This window comes from Prionailurus viverrinus, chromosome A3 (assembly GCF_022837055.1).
Source record: "Prionailurus viverrinus isolate Anna chromosome A3, UM_Priviv_1.0, whole genome shotgun sequence".
In the NCBI taxonomy this organism is placed as follows: Eukaryota; Metazoa; Chordata; class Mammalia; order Carnivora; family Felidae; genus Prionailurus; species Prionailurus viverrinus.
In genome coordinates, this window is record NC_062563.1 from 23,586,574 (window position 1) to 23,601,670 (window position 15,097).

General features: G+C 41.5%; 1 protein-coding gene and 1 pseudogene across 2 annotated transcripts in view; one reads left to right on the forward strand and one right to left on the reverse strand.

Annotated features, from left to right (window-relative positions):
* Positions 1–15,097, reverse strand: part of PHF20 (PHD finger protein 20) — a 173,053-nt gene that overhangs the window by 148,502 nt on the left and 9,454 nt on the right. Inside the window, exon 1 of one of the 2 annotated variants that reach the window (XM_047853750.1) lies at positions 169–264. The exons of the other annotated variant lie outside the window; for it this stretch is intronic. The gene's annotated coding sequence lies outside the window, so the exon portion shown is untranslated. Of the gene's footprint in view, positions 1–168; positions 265–15,097 lie in introns of those variants that run through there. 2 annotated transcript variants of the gene reach the window in all.
* Positions 1,675–1,787, forward strand: LOC125163130 (uncharacterized; annotated as a pseudogene).

Below are 15,097 nucleotides of genomic sequence, written 5' to 3' on the forward strand. Positions count from 1 at the left end.
CTCCGGGCTGGGCGAGCGGGGCCGGGACGGCAGCGAGGCCGGGCAGGGAACCCGAGCAGCGGTGGAGGCCGTCACCGCTCCCGCTAGCACCGCGCGCACGGCGTGGGCCCGGCCCAACCCGGCCCCGGCCAACCGTCTTCTCCTCGCTGCGCCTCGCCGCGAGCTCACCTCACAGCCCCGCTCCGGCTGCGCCGCTCCAGGACCAACCGACAGAAGGACTCTGCGTGCTGCGCACCACGTGACCCCCGGGACGCGCCCAGCGTATCCCCCGCCCCCCACACACACGCACCATCGACACCACCGAGTGACGCAGCGCCCCAGCTGCCCCGCCCTCGGCCCCGCCCCGCCCGATCCCCGTGGCGACGGCTCCGGCGGGCCACGCCCCCTGCCCTGACGCGCGGGAACCACGCTGGCGCCCGGATCCACAGCACGAAGTCCCCACTCACCCATAACCACTGAGGTTACACGAAGCCTGGGACTGGACACTATGCATCACCTGTGAATAATGTCTCCTAAATGCGTCTCGAAGCCTCCCACTTTTCTCCATCCCATTGCCAACACTGCAGTCTAAACCACCTCTCTCTTAGATAATGGTGGTCCCCTCCATCGCATCACCCTTTTCCTTTACAATCTGTTCTTCACATACAGAGGTGGAAGCTTTTCAAAACTCGAGTATAATCACAGCCATCCCCGGCTCAAAGCCCGTTGCTCACTGTTCTTCGGATTGAAATCTTAATCTTCATGGTAGCCTATCAACCAGGCTTTTCAAAGTCTGAACCTAACCTACCTGTCTCACATTTTCTCACATCCTGCTTTCCAAACGTTCTCTGCTCAAGCCAGGTTGCTTGCCGCCTCGGGGTCTTTGCACTAATACCTTCTCTACTTCGCCTCATTAACTCCTAGGAAAGGATTCCAACTGCTGGTGTGGAGAGGACCTGTAGTTTGCCTCTGGGGAGCGAGATCAGAGTTGCAACCACACCAAAAGAGTATATGAAATGTTTTCCCAAAGGAATTTGGGAAGTCCCAAGGAGAGGTGCTAAACAATTGTTATTTATGAGCCAATGAGGACTTTATTTTACATTGGAAAGACCAAGCAGCCAGATTGCACTTTGTAAAACGTAAATCCGATTGTCACTGTACTGCTTAAAACAACCAATCTGTCTATTCATCTGCATCCTTCATCCTTACTCATCCTCTGGCCACACTGACTTTGTCAGTTTCTATGGCTCTTTCTAAGTTCTTTTCCAGCTCCTGGGTCATTGAATAAGCTGTTGCTTTTTGCAAAGCTGACTCTTCATCATGCAGGTCTCAGTTTATCATCTCCTCAGTGAAACTCTCTTCGGCTACATTATCTAGAAGAGCTTCCCTCCATCACATGCCTGCCCCATGACAATTACTCTCTGCCTTATCACTGTTCATTTTCAACAAAGCACTTAACACAGTTTTATTTCATTTGTTCTCTTGATTGTATTTGTCTATTTCGTAAATTAGAATTAGGGGCTGTCTTATATCAACTGAATTGTCAAACCTGACGAATAATAGATATTCAATGTGTATCTGTGGAAAGAATGAAAGGGAAAGAGAAGCCTATCAGGCTTGAAGAGGGCACTACTTTGGGGTGGAGGGCAGTGCTTAGGAAGAGGTTCTGGGAAACCAGGGACAAAAGCTTCAGTTGTGTTCACTTTGGCAGCACATATACAAAAATTATAACAATACTGAGATTAGTGTGGCCCCTGCCCAAGGATAGCATGCAAATTAGTGAAATATTCCATTGTAAACAAATTTTTTTCAGGAATCTGAGGACCAGAACCACCTGCATAAACTCAGCTAAGTGCTCCAATACAGCTAAGAAAGGACCTTCTTCCCAGGATCTTCTTGGTTTAACATGAAATCATTCAAATGTTAGTGGCTGTTGTGGCATATGGAGAATTTATTGTCCCACAACCATAGTAATGTCAAGAATCCCAGACTCAATACTCCTGCATAAATACAACATGTTTCTTCACTTATTCAACATGTATGCATTGAGATCCACGCTTGAACTGGGCACCAAAGACACAGGGCAGAATGACATTTGGGCCCTACTCTCAAGGATCTCAAAGCCTGGAAAAGAAATCATCACAGTTTGGGGGCACCTGGGTGGCTCAGTCGGTTGAGTGTCCGACTCTCGGTTTCAGCTCAGGTCATGATCTCGCGGTTCATGGGTTTGAGCCCCACATCAGGCTCTGCACTGAGAGTGAGGAGCCTGCTTGGGATTCTCTCTCTCTGTCTCTCTCTTAGCCCTCCCCTGCTCACTCTCTCTGTCTTGAAATAAATACATAAACTTAAAAAAAAAGTTTAAAAAAATCATCACAATTTGTAAGTTAAAATTCTTAAAAAAAATTTTTTTAATGTTTATTTTTGAGAGACAGATTGACAGAGCGTGAGCGGGGAAGGGGCAGAGAGGGAGACACAGAATCTGAAGCAGGCTCCAGGCTCCCAGCTGTCAGCACAGAGTCCGACACAGGGCTCAAACTCACAAACTGTGAGATCATAATATGAGCCAAAGTCGGATGTTTGCCCGGCTGAGCCACCCAGGCACCCCTGTAAGTTAAAATTCTCTTTGACTGTTGCAAGTACAATCACTGACACTGTTGCCAACACAACTATATTACAGAAATATTGAGGACAGGGCACCTGGGTGGCTCAGTACATTAAGCAGCTGGACTCTTGATTTTGGCTCAGGTCATGACCTCACAATCGTGAGATCGAACCCCACCTGGGGTTCTACACTGACAGCACGGAGCCTGGTTGGGATTCTCTCTCTACCCCTCCCCTGCTCACACATGCGCTCTCGCTCTCTCTAAATAAATAAATAAACTTAAAAAAAAAAAAGGATATCGAGGGCCTAGAGCATGGAGGAGGGCAGGCTTGGAAAATCAGCAGACAGAAAAGGAGCTTCACCAAGAAGCAGCTGCTTCTGCCAGCAGCACTACACACCACAGCTGGGATTGAATCCTAACATCCTTTTGTCTTTGAGTCACTCACTTAAAAGGCAAAAAAAAAAAAAAAAAAAAATCTTGGCCAGGAGCCGCTGTTGATTGGTCAATCTCAGGTCACATGAATTAGTTCAAGCTGCCAGGGAAAGATGAGAGGCGCAATCTGCCCCTAAGGATATTCCTGCAAATTGGGGAGGGAGGGGAGAACTGATGCTGGCCAGGCAAAAATAACTTGATGCAGATATGAATAAAGTATCTTGAGAGTTAAACTCTTTCTGATGCCTGCAAAACCTGGTTTGCCAGCTTCTTCTAAACTGGATGTTCACTGGCTGCTAGTCACAGAACTCCATTTGCCAAATTCTGATCAAAAGCCTGGTTTTACCACTGCCTCCCTGGCAGCATCCATCTTTGGGCCTTAAGAACCTCTTCAGCATCTCACTAGTAGTTGGTCTCAACCTCCCAATTATTTCTTACATCCTTTCTTCATACAAAATAGGCATTCAACTAATAGTTGTAATTAGTGAATAAGTGAATGAATGTAAAGCAGCCTCAATTCCACAGAGTAGAATCTCTCCTGCTAAGTATCTAACCAATTTAGAACCCCGGCTTCAGCCTGTAAAATGACAGCTCCACAACAAAATCGTGCATACACCCAAAGTATACAGCAGCACAAGAGGCATTCAGTAGCTACATGGAAAGTCCTCTCACTCCATAAGCATCTCTTCATTACTCTTCATTACTCTTCATTACTTTTCTTCTTAAATTGTCACATTTAGGTTAAATAGCATATGAGAAAATGTATTATAAACTGCAAAGCTCTATATAAATGATTTTCTGATTGCTTCCTTCCTAGATTCGTCATCACCTGGAGTATTCAAAATGTCCTTGACTAAAGAGAAGCAGAACTAAAGGCCTTAAGTGAGATAGGATATTCAATTAGAGAAAACTAATCTTTCTCAGCCTCTAGCTAGCAAACCTTTACACTCTGTCCTTATGCAACCCCAAGGTATTTACAATGAGTCTGTCTAAAGGGGAAAACTAAAATAGAAATCAAGCCCCTTAGCTGTGACTCATACTGAACAGACCCCATATACTCAGAGCATCACCAAGCTTGAGCCTGTCAGTCTCCAGAGCAGGAACTGGGGCATGATATCTGCAGCACCCAGCTGAGTGTGAGAACTCAGGAAGCCGGAAACCACAGTCACAGCAGCATCTGAGAGGTCCAAGAACCTTCACAAGGCGCCAGGGGCCCAAGGGAAGCAAGTTGAGTCTTGGCCCTGGCCTGAGGTCTTCCAGTCTGGACCTGATGGAAAGTTCTTGAGCCTTAGTGCTCTCCAGGTGAGGGGGAGGAGAATTAAGTAGGAATTTCCAGCATTTTGCAAGATTATAAGAAGGGAGGGAGAAGAGGAAAAGGAGAGAACATTTTTTGTTCTTGTCCTAGCTACTAAAAAGAGTGATAAAATTCCCCTGGACCACTTCAAGGGACTATGTCCTGTTCAGCTCTGTACCTTGGGGACCCCAATACCTAGCACTGTTCCCTGTACTTTAAGCATACTTAATGCATATTTCTTGTGAGTTGAAACTCATGCCAATCAGAGATAAAGAGAAAGGGGGGAGGAGTTTAGCCCTAGGGACTAAAAGAATGGAATGAAGGTTTAAAAAGTTGATGAAATGAACAGTCTCTAAATCTGCTGGTGCTCCACTCCCCAAAAGTCTTATAATTTAATTTTAAATAGTTAATGGTTTGTCATATGGTTCAAATGCCAGAAACTATATAAAAGGTATACAATACAAAGTTCCCTCAAATTCCTGTCATTGGTCCTATTTCCACTGGTTAATCACTATTCTTACTTTCTTAGGAAGACTTTAAGGATTTCTTTTTTTTTTTTTTTTTTAATGCTACACAGGTTTTTTTTTTTTTTTAAGTTTATTTAATTATTCTGAGAGAGAGAGAGAAAGCACAAGCAGGGGAGGGCAGAGAGAGAAGAAGAGAGTCCCAAACAGGCTGTCGGACACTTAACTGACTGAGCCACCCAGGTGCCCCTTTCAGGATTTCTCTCTATATATATATGTATATAAATTCAAATATATTCTGACTCTTTTATTCAAAAGGAAGCATTTTTTTAAGATTTTTTTTTCTAAGTAATCTCTACACCATTGTGGGGCTTCAACTCACAATCCCAAGATCAAGAGACGTGATCTACTCACTGAGCTAGTCAGGGGCCCCCAAAAGGAAGCATTTATATATGTTGTCCTCCATCTTACTTTTTTTTGCTAAACAAGGTTAGACACCCTAGAATACATTTTGTACAATGGCATAAAAGTAATTTCCTCATTATCTTGTTTTACTTTATTGCTGCATAGTATTCCTCGTGTGGATGTACTATAATTTGCTTCATCAGTCCCTTATTGAAGGAAATTTGGGTTGCTTTCAATCTTGTGCAATTTAGTTCTTTTTAAATGTTTATTTATTTATTTTGAGAGAGAAAGCATGCACGTGTGAGTGGGAGAGGGCAAAGAGAAAGGGAGAGACAGAATCCCAAGCAGGTTCTGAGCTGTCAGTACAGAGCCTGATACAGGGCTCAATCTCATGAACCATGAGATCATGACCTGAGCAGAAATCAAGAATCAGATGCTTAACTGACTGAGCCACCCAGGTACTTCCAATCTTTTGCAGTTTAAAAACAATGTTCCGGGGCGCCTGGGTGGCGCAGTCGGTTAAGCGTCCGACTTCAGCCAGGTCATGATCTTGCGGTCCATGAGTTCGAGCCCCGCGTTGGGCTCTGGGCTGATGGCTCAGAGCCTGGAGCCTGTTTCCGATTCTGTGTCTCCCTCTCTCTCTGCCCCTCCCCCGTTCATGCTCTGTCTCTCTCTGTCCCAAAAATAAATAAACGTTGAAAAAAAAATAAAAAATAAAAACAATGTTCCATTTACAAATTGTAAAGCACATGTGCACAGACAGAACTGTACTCTAAATTCTCAGAAATGGAAGCTATGAGCCACAGCAATATATGCATTTATAACTTTGTTAGACATTGCAATTTGCCCTCTATAGATTCCGCAAAGATACATAACTCCACAGTTGCAAAATGTGTCACAAGTAATCTGTTACTTGCAATAATTAAAATCCAGCAATTTATTTATAGTTTAAGTGAAAGAAGCAGTTTCAAAATTATTCCCATTATCTTAGTCTCATTTACTTTCATTCCCGGTAAGGAAAGAAATGAGTAATGTTCTAGTTTCTACTTACAAATGTGTATAACACACTGCACAATTGTGTGTATCATATATGTCAATGTCACCCCCCCATGTGTCTTTAAAAGAGATATATCAGAAATTATCTTGATGATTTTGATGTAGAATAAAATATCCTTAAGCATGAAAGGACAAGCCATTAAGGAAAATATTATATATTGAACAACATTTAAAAATTCTATTCTGTCCACAAGTATAACATACATAAACAGATAGTTTCAGGTATGTAGGGAAATGAGACTGGGAATGGAGGCTAAGGAAGTGTAACTCAAACAAAGAGGGGCCATTCACTTTGTTTCCAATGTTCATAAACGATGCTGCATTAAGAAAAAGTGAAAAGGGGGTAAAAAAGAAAACCTACTTAAGATAGAACGTGGTTTTGGCTAAAATGAAGCCCAGTCTCGGGAGGATTAAAAAATTGATGATGAGGGTGCCTGGGTGGGTCAGTCGGTTGAGCGTCCAACTTTGGCTCAGATCATGATCTTGAGGTTCATGGGTTTGAGCCCCACGTTGGGCTCTGTCCTGACAGCTCAGAGCCTGGAACCTACTTCAGATTCTGTGTCTCCCTCTCTCTCTTCCCTTCCCCCCATCATGCTCTGTCTCTCTGTCAAAAATAAATAAATATTTTAAAAAATTAATTCATGCTCTGTCTCTTTCTGTCTCAAAAATAAATAAACGTTAATTTTTTTTTTTTTTTTTTTTTTTTTAAAAGGGGCGCCTGGATGGCTCAGTCGGCTAAGCGTCCGACTTCAGCTCAGGTCATGATCTCGCGGTCCATGGGTTGGAGCCCCGTGTCAGGCTCTGTGCTGACCACTCAGAGCCTGGAGCCTGTTTCAGATTCTGTGTCTCCCTCTCTCTGACCCTCCCCCATTCATGCTCTGTCTCTTTCTGTCTCAAAAATAAATAAACGTTAAAAAAAAATTTTTTTAATTATTTAAATGATGGTTTGGGGAGATATTTTATTTTAAAAAAGGGGGGGAGAGAAACAATGTTGCAAGAAATAATTCTCTTAGTGGGGTGCCTGGGTGGCTCAATCAGATGAGTTTCCGACTTTGGCTCAGGTCATAATCTCACAGCTTGTGAGTTTGAGTCCGAGTTGGGCTCTGTGCTGACAGCTCAAAGCCTGGAGACTACTTCAGACTCTGTGTCTCCCTCTCTCTGCCCCTCCTCTGCTCGCACTCTGTCTCTGTCTCTCTCTCCCAAAAACAAATAATAAAACATTTAAAAATTTTTTTAATTCTAAGCGATGATCATTCATAACGTTTCCAATTGTTATAAACAATGTTTCATTAAACAGCCTTGTATATTCAATACAGGAGAAAAAGAGAAAAAATGGAGTTGGGCTGGCTTAATGAAAATAGTGAACCAAGAATATGAGTATATCCTGAGTATATCCGTGTAATTATATGTATTTGAAGTTTAAAAAAAAGTGATGATGATGGTGGTGATGGTGAAGAACGTTAATAACTGACATTCTGCTGCCCAAATCCCACTGGATTTCTTTTTGCCTGCTTATTGACTCACTAAGACCCAAAAGCTCTCTTCACCTTCTTGCTGCCCCACACTTGTGCGTTTGAAATCTCACCTCCGTTACTTCACCCAACCCAGCACAGGCCATGGTTCCCTTGGGCCTAAAACCATATCTCACATCCAATCTTAATTCCAAATTCCAGGCTCTAAATAGCACTCTAAAAGTCACTGGGTGATAATTATGGAGAAACAGGTAGTCCCAGGTACTCTCACACCTTATTCCACTTTTTCTGCTCTCTTTGACTATATCATTGTCTTTTTTTTTTTTCCTTGCTTCTTCATAAACCCTTTTCAGGTCTTTAGGCTTTTTTTTTAAAGTTTACTTATTTGTTTAAGCAATCTCTACACCCAAAGTGGGGCTCAAACTCATGATCCCAAGATCAAGAGTCACATGCTCCTCTGACTGAGCCAGCCAGGCGCCTCCGGGTCTCTATACTTTTCAAAGGTTTATTTATCCTAGTTGCTAAATCATCATCCCTCCTCCGCCTTTTATTTTCAGGGGAGGCTTTTCATTGCAAGAGATAAAATAGAGGCAGAAACCTCTGCATACTTGGCTAAAGTAGAGACGAAAATTGCCATAAAAACCCAAATGACAAAACCTGACAATTACAAGAGAGTTGGATCCTGCCCACATTTAACTCTCCCTGCCCCAGAAGGCCTCTGTCCTCCCACCAGATGCCTTGGGGTAGGACCTCTGACTTTTCAAAGGCCAGATGGGGAAATAAAATTTATATTTATATTCCCTATAGATTTCCAATTTTTTCTTTCACTCCTACACACTCACCTTTGCCTATCTCCCCTTCCTATTGTATTTCAAATCTTTATCTTACCCCCTTTTTTAAATATGTATTTATTTAGGGTGCCTGGCTGGTTCAGTCAGAAGAGCATGCAACTCTTCATCTCAGGGTCTTGAGTTCCAGCCCCATGTTGGGGGAAGAGATTACTTAAACAAATAAAACTTCTTTTTTTTTTTTTTAAGGGGCGCTGGGTTGCTCAGTGGGTTAAGTGTCTGACTTCGGCTCAGGTCATGATCTCACAGTTCCTGAGTTTGAGCCCAGTGTCAGGCTCTGCGATGACAGCTCAGAGACTGGAGTCTGCTTAGGATTCTGTGTCTCCCTCTCTGTGTTCCTCTCCTGCTCACGCACACACACTCTCTCTCTCTCTTTAAAATAAATAAAAATTTTTAAAAATTAAAAAAAAAATTAAGATCTGTTTCAGGTGTGCCTGGATGGTTCAGTCGGTTTAGCACCCAACTCCAGCTCAGGTCATGATCTCACAGTTTGTGACTTCAAGGCCCACATTGGCCTCTCTGCTGTCAGCAGAGCTGGCTTCGGATTTTCTGTATCCCTTTCTCCCTGTCCCTCCCCTGCTCATGCACTCTCTCTCTCTGTAAAATAAATAAACATTAAAATAAACGAATAAAAATAAATGAATAAATAATAATCTTTCATATCCTCAGAATTTAAAATTGATAAGGGTGGGGACTTTGTTTTGTTTACTGCTATATCCCCAGTGCATGGAATAATGTCTAGCATGAAAGGGGTACTTAAAATTTCTCATGGATGGCAATATCAAACAATATTTTTGGAGTACTTCCATTATGCCCTCTAAGTTTCTTTACACATTTATTTTCTCACCTAATCTTTATAACAACCTTATAAGATTTAACAACTCTTTAAATGTGATGTCCCAAACTTTTCAGTGGCCTGTGAACAACTGAGAAAAAAATAACAGGTCGATTTTAAGCATGTGCAGATCTATCTGTAGTGTAAATATTCACACTGGGGCTGATTTCAAACTACCAGTGTGAGATCAACTGGCTCCACAAATTCCTGGACATTTAATAATTGGTTCATGAGCTGGTACAAACCCTCCAGCACATCACTGGCTAGCAGAGCATGGAAGACCTTTCACAAATTAGTACTTATGTATCTTTCCAAAGAAATCGTCTCTGACTTTTCAACTCACCCACGCAATCGAATTGTACAGAATTCCTGTGTGTGTGAGAACATGCCCTGCTTGTCTATACTTAATTGTCATTGGGCAACGTGCTCTATATCTGAGAAGATCTTTCATCTTTCCTTTTTATATCCCGGCTTTACATTGATGCATCTCCAAAGCAACCCCAACCAATTCAACAAATAGTTGTTAAACAACCAGTACATTCCAGGCAGGATGCTAGGAGCCGGGGGAGAGGGGAAGGATAGAGATAAAGGAGAAGCAGTCCATGTTCTCAGAGTAGCTTACAATCTGGTAGTAAAGGCAAGTGTGTAAGCTGGATTACAATCCAATAAAAGCAATAATGAGAGATTGATGGAGTCTAATAAGTGTAGGCAGGATAATGGCCAACTTCCTAGAGGATAAAACACGAACGTATTTAAGGACAGATATTTTCTAGGCATGGAGATACAGGCCATCTGAGACTTTACAAACAGATTAAAAAGTGGGGTAAGACAGATGATAGGGCATTCTGGATTCCTCTATGCTCCCCAAACTGTCAGTGGGAAACCACTGCACTCCATTATAGGAGAATCTCCAATAGGAAAATGATCAAAATCAATGAATAGATTATGAACACAGGACTTCAAAATAAAATCTTTTTTTTAAGTTTATTTTGAGAAAGAGAGAGAGAGCACAAGCAGGGGAAAGGCAGAGAGAGAGGGAGAAAGAATCCCAAGCAGTTCCTGAACTATCAATGCAGAGACCCATGCAGGGCTCAAACCCACGACCCGTGAGATCATGACCTAAGCTGAAACCAAGAGCCAAAATTAAGATTCAGACGCTTAACTGACTGAGCGACCCAGGTGCCCCAAAATCCTTTTAAAAAATGGGGTGCCTGGCTGGCTCATTCAGTAGAGCATGCAACTCTTGATCTCTGGGCTGTGATTCAAGTCTCATGTTGGGTGTAGAAAATACTTAAAAACAAAATCTTAAAGGGGTACCTGGGTGGCTCGGTTGGTTAAGTGTCTGACTTTCAGCACAGGTTATGATCTCATGGTTTATGGGTTTGAGTCCTGCATCAGGCCCTATGCTGTGTGGAGCCTACTAAGGATTTTCTCTCTCCCTCTCTCTCTGCCCCTCCCCTACTCTCTCTTTCTCTCTCTCAGTAAGTAAATAAAAACTTAAAAAAATTTTTTTTAATAATAAAATATTTTAAAAAATCATGAACACAAGGAGAAATATGATAATAAGTCACCATCTTGAGGGGCACCTGGGTGGCTCAGTTGGTTAAGCATCCAAGTCTTGATTTCAGCTCAGATCATGATCTCACGGTTTCTGAGTGTGAGCCCCACATGAGGCTTCCTGCTGTCAGTGCAGAGCCTGCTTGGGATTCTCTTTCTACCCATTTGCACCCTCTCTTTCTCTTTCTCAAAATAGATAAAAATAAACGTTAAGAAATAAGTCAACATCTTGAGAAATGTTTGCCAAAATTTTGTACCTGTTGCTTATCATCAAATCCATGGCCAGCAAACTAGGTATTCTGTTGATGGATCAAAGAACACCATAGAACTTGATAGCCCTGTTTCAATCAATACAAGCATTGGAAAATGTAGCAAAAAAAAAATATCAGAAATGACAAATAAATGTTGGTGGCATATAGAGAAGAGTAAACGTGATAAATATATAAATAATAAAAAATAATGAAACTAACACTATGTTACAGCTACTGATTTATGTGCCTTACTTGTATTAAATTATTTAACTTTTGTCTCAATTTGATTAAGTAGGTATTATTATTATCCCACAGATATTTCACAGATGGGAAAACTGAGACTTAAGACAAGTTAAATGAGTCCCTCAGTGTTACGGACATATAGTGGCATGCTGGAGCCAGCCTCTTCTGGCTTGTAAGAGCTGATAAATATTCAGTTGAAGCTTAAAATAGGCAATAGTGGGAATATTTACATTATGGCAAATATAACACATCAGGCTTTCTTGTTTTTGTTTTTGTTTTTGTTTTTGTTTTTGTTTAGAGAGACAATTTATCAGCATACCATTGGTAGTCTTGGGTATTATTCAAGGCCCTGGAGACAAAATAATTAACAAAATGAACAAAAGTACGTGCCTTCATGGAGTTTATAGACTAATGGTAAGAGATGGGCAATGGACAAATAAGTAAAATATATGGTACGTTAGATGATGACAAATGTTATGAAGAAAAATAAAGCAGGAAAGGGGAATAAGTACTTAGAGTTAGAGGATGGTCAGGGAAAGCCTCACAGAGAAGGTAACATCTAGGCGTGCTTGGATGGCTTAGTCAGTTGAGATTTCAACTCTTGATCATGATCCAGGGTCATGGAATTGAGCCCCACATTTAAGCTCCGTGCTGAACATGGAGCCTGCTTAAGAGTCTTTCTCTCTCAGGTGCCTAGGTGGCTCACTTGGTTAAGCATCTGACTTGGTTTCAACTCAGGTCATGATCTTGCAGTTTGTGAGATTAAGCCCTGCAGCAACCCCTGTGCAAGCCTGCTTGAGATTCTTTGCCTCCCTCTCTCTCTGCCCCTCCCCATTTGCACTCTGTCTCCAAATAAATAAACATTAAAAAATCTCTCTCTCTGCTCCTCCCCATTTGCACTATCTCTCTCCAAATAAATATTAAAAAGAATATTCTCTCTCTTCCTCTGCCCTTCTCCCGCACTCATGCTCTTTCTAAGAGAAAAAGAATTTAAAAAAGAGGGGCCCTTGGGTGGCTCAGTCGGTTGAGCACCTGACTCTTGATTTCAGCTCCTTGGGTCATGATCCTGGGGTTATAGGATCAAGCCCAGAGGCAGGCTCCTAGCTGAGTGTGGAGCCTGCTTGGGATTCTGTCTCTCTTTTTGTCTCTGTCTCTCTTTCTTTCTCCAATTCCCTCTGCCCCTTTCCCCTGTTCACACTTTCTAAAATTAAAAAAAAAATTTTTTTAATAAGTTAACATCTGATTAGTGACTTTAAGGAAATAGTAAGGAGGCAGAATTGCATCTGTCTTGAAGAATGTCCTAAGCAAAACTTCATAAATGCAAGGTTCTTATAGGTACAAATGTAGGTTGGGTATTTAAGGAACAACAAGGAAGCCAGTTGCCTGGAACAGAGAGAGTAAAGGGGAATCTGTAAGGAAGAGTGTGATAAATATACATAGGCATTGTTTTTTTAATCTAAACAAAAATTTTATCTTGGTATTCATAGCTGGATAAATCAGAAACTTTAGCAAAAATAATAGCTAATGTTTTTGGGGTTTTTTGAATAATATAGCTCATGTTTTTGAATGTTTACTGTGAGTTGAACACTGTGCTAAAATATTCACATACATTATCTTACTTAGTCTTCTTCATATCATTTTACTTAATCCTCATAGCTGTCTGTGAGGCTGGGAAAAGTGAAACCTAACTAAAAGATTAAATAAATTATACAGAATTACAATATGTAGGAGAATGGATGAGAAGCCATGCCTGTTCCTGTCTGCTCTACACCTACCCTTCTCTACCCTTCTCTACTAGATTGAATTGGTAGGTGAATTTCTTAGATCCACAGAGTTAATTTGAGTGAAGAGGTTTCAATGTAATTGTAGGGCAACTGAAGGATGTTATTAGGTATGTGGGTGTGATTTGGCTTATGATTAGAAAAACAAAAACCTATAGCCCTTAAGAAAGGCATTAAGAATTAACTGAAGGGAGGGCACATGGGTGTGGCTCAGTCGGTTAAGCGTCCTACTTTCAGCTCAGGTCATGATCTCACAGTTTGTGAGTTTGAGCCCCACATTGGGCTCTCTGCTGTCAGAGAGCCACTTCAGATTCCCTGTGTCTCTCTCTCTACGCCTCCCCCCACCCAGCGCGTGCTCTCTCTCTCTTTCAAAAATAAATAAACATTAAAAAAAGTAAAAAAAAAAATAACTGAAGGGAAGAAAAATGAATTAACTAAAAGAATAATTTTAATTGAGGGTGATGGGGAAAGACACACATAGAAGGTAGCATTTGAACTGGACCTTGAAGACTAAATATCAGATCCTTACATACCAGTCAATGTCATTCATGTTAAGGAGGCAGAAACCACATTTTACCAAAGAGAATTTAATATAATGGATTGTTAACTATATAACTGAGGAAGTAAAATGAGAAATCTAAGGTATCACATTGGTAGTAATTGCAGGAACAGCTACCACTCCTAGGGCTTAGGAAACAAAGGGAAGAGGTTGGAATTATTAAAACACAAAACTTAAAAATAAACAAACAAATAAATAAACAAACAAACAAAGGAAGGGCCAAACAGAGCTGAAATTCAGATGTTTGAAGAGAAGGTGCTGCTTGGCAGGTGCTTGTGTCTGTGAATTCAGAGGAAGGGCCCCATGGGGTTCGGACCCAGACCGGCCAGTAGAAGACACTGGGCAGTCAGTGCCAGTGTCTCTGAAGAGAGAATAATGAGACTGGTTCTATGAGTGTTGTAAAAACTGCAAACTGATTGAGCTGCTGTAATGGAAAGGAGCGGCCACTGCTAGAATTGAAGCTTTGCTGGATGCCACAGAGGGCAACAGAAAGCAAGCAGGAAGGTTTCCATCGTTCCTTGTGAGCCTTGCAGTGTTCTTCTAGTAGTCTCTATTAGGAGAGCTTAACAGAGAGCCAGTAGGTAAAGGCAAAGTATTTGCAGAGTCCCAACCCCAAAATCATAAAGCAGAGGGTAGATTTGGAGCTGAAAAAATATCTAATAACTGACTCATCTGATAGGCAGGCTTTGCATGGTCTGGTTTTTCATAAGCTTCTTTGTTACAGTCACATAACCTTCTGGCAGATCCTTAAAGACAGCATACTTCCTCCTGCTACCAGGCCTTTTGCATATTCTATTCTTTGACTGAACTGTTCTTTACCTATTAAATGCTATTCCTTGCACTAAATCTTCCTTTAAAATGTTTTCATAACACCTTAGACTTCTCTTGTAGCATTTGTCACAGTTGTACATCTTTTTACTCGTTACAGTCTTTTGATTAACTCCTGCCTCCTCCAACTAGATTGTAAGTTCCAGGAGGGCAGGGGCCATGACTGTTTTTGTCCTCCTTTGTTTTCCCAGTGCCTGGGACTGCCACATAGTAAAAGTTCAGTATATATTTGTTAAAGGAAATATTTCAATATCCTGAAAATGGAGAATGAAGCCATTACACGATAAGATATATGAATTAGAAAGCAGAGATTTGGGGCCTTTTTATTTCCATTTTCTCCCTCCAGCATATTGTTCTAGAGGATGCTTTTCTTTTTCTTTTTTTCCCTTCTTTTTTACTGAGGTAAAATTCATATAACATAAAATTAATCATTAACCATGCTAATATGTCTAATTTTTGGCATTTAGTACATTCACAATGTTATGCAACC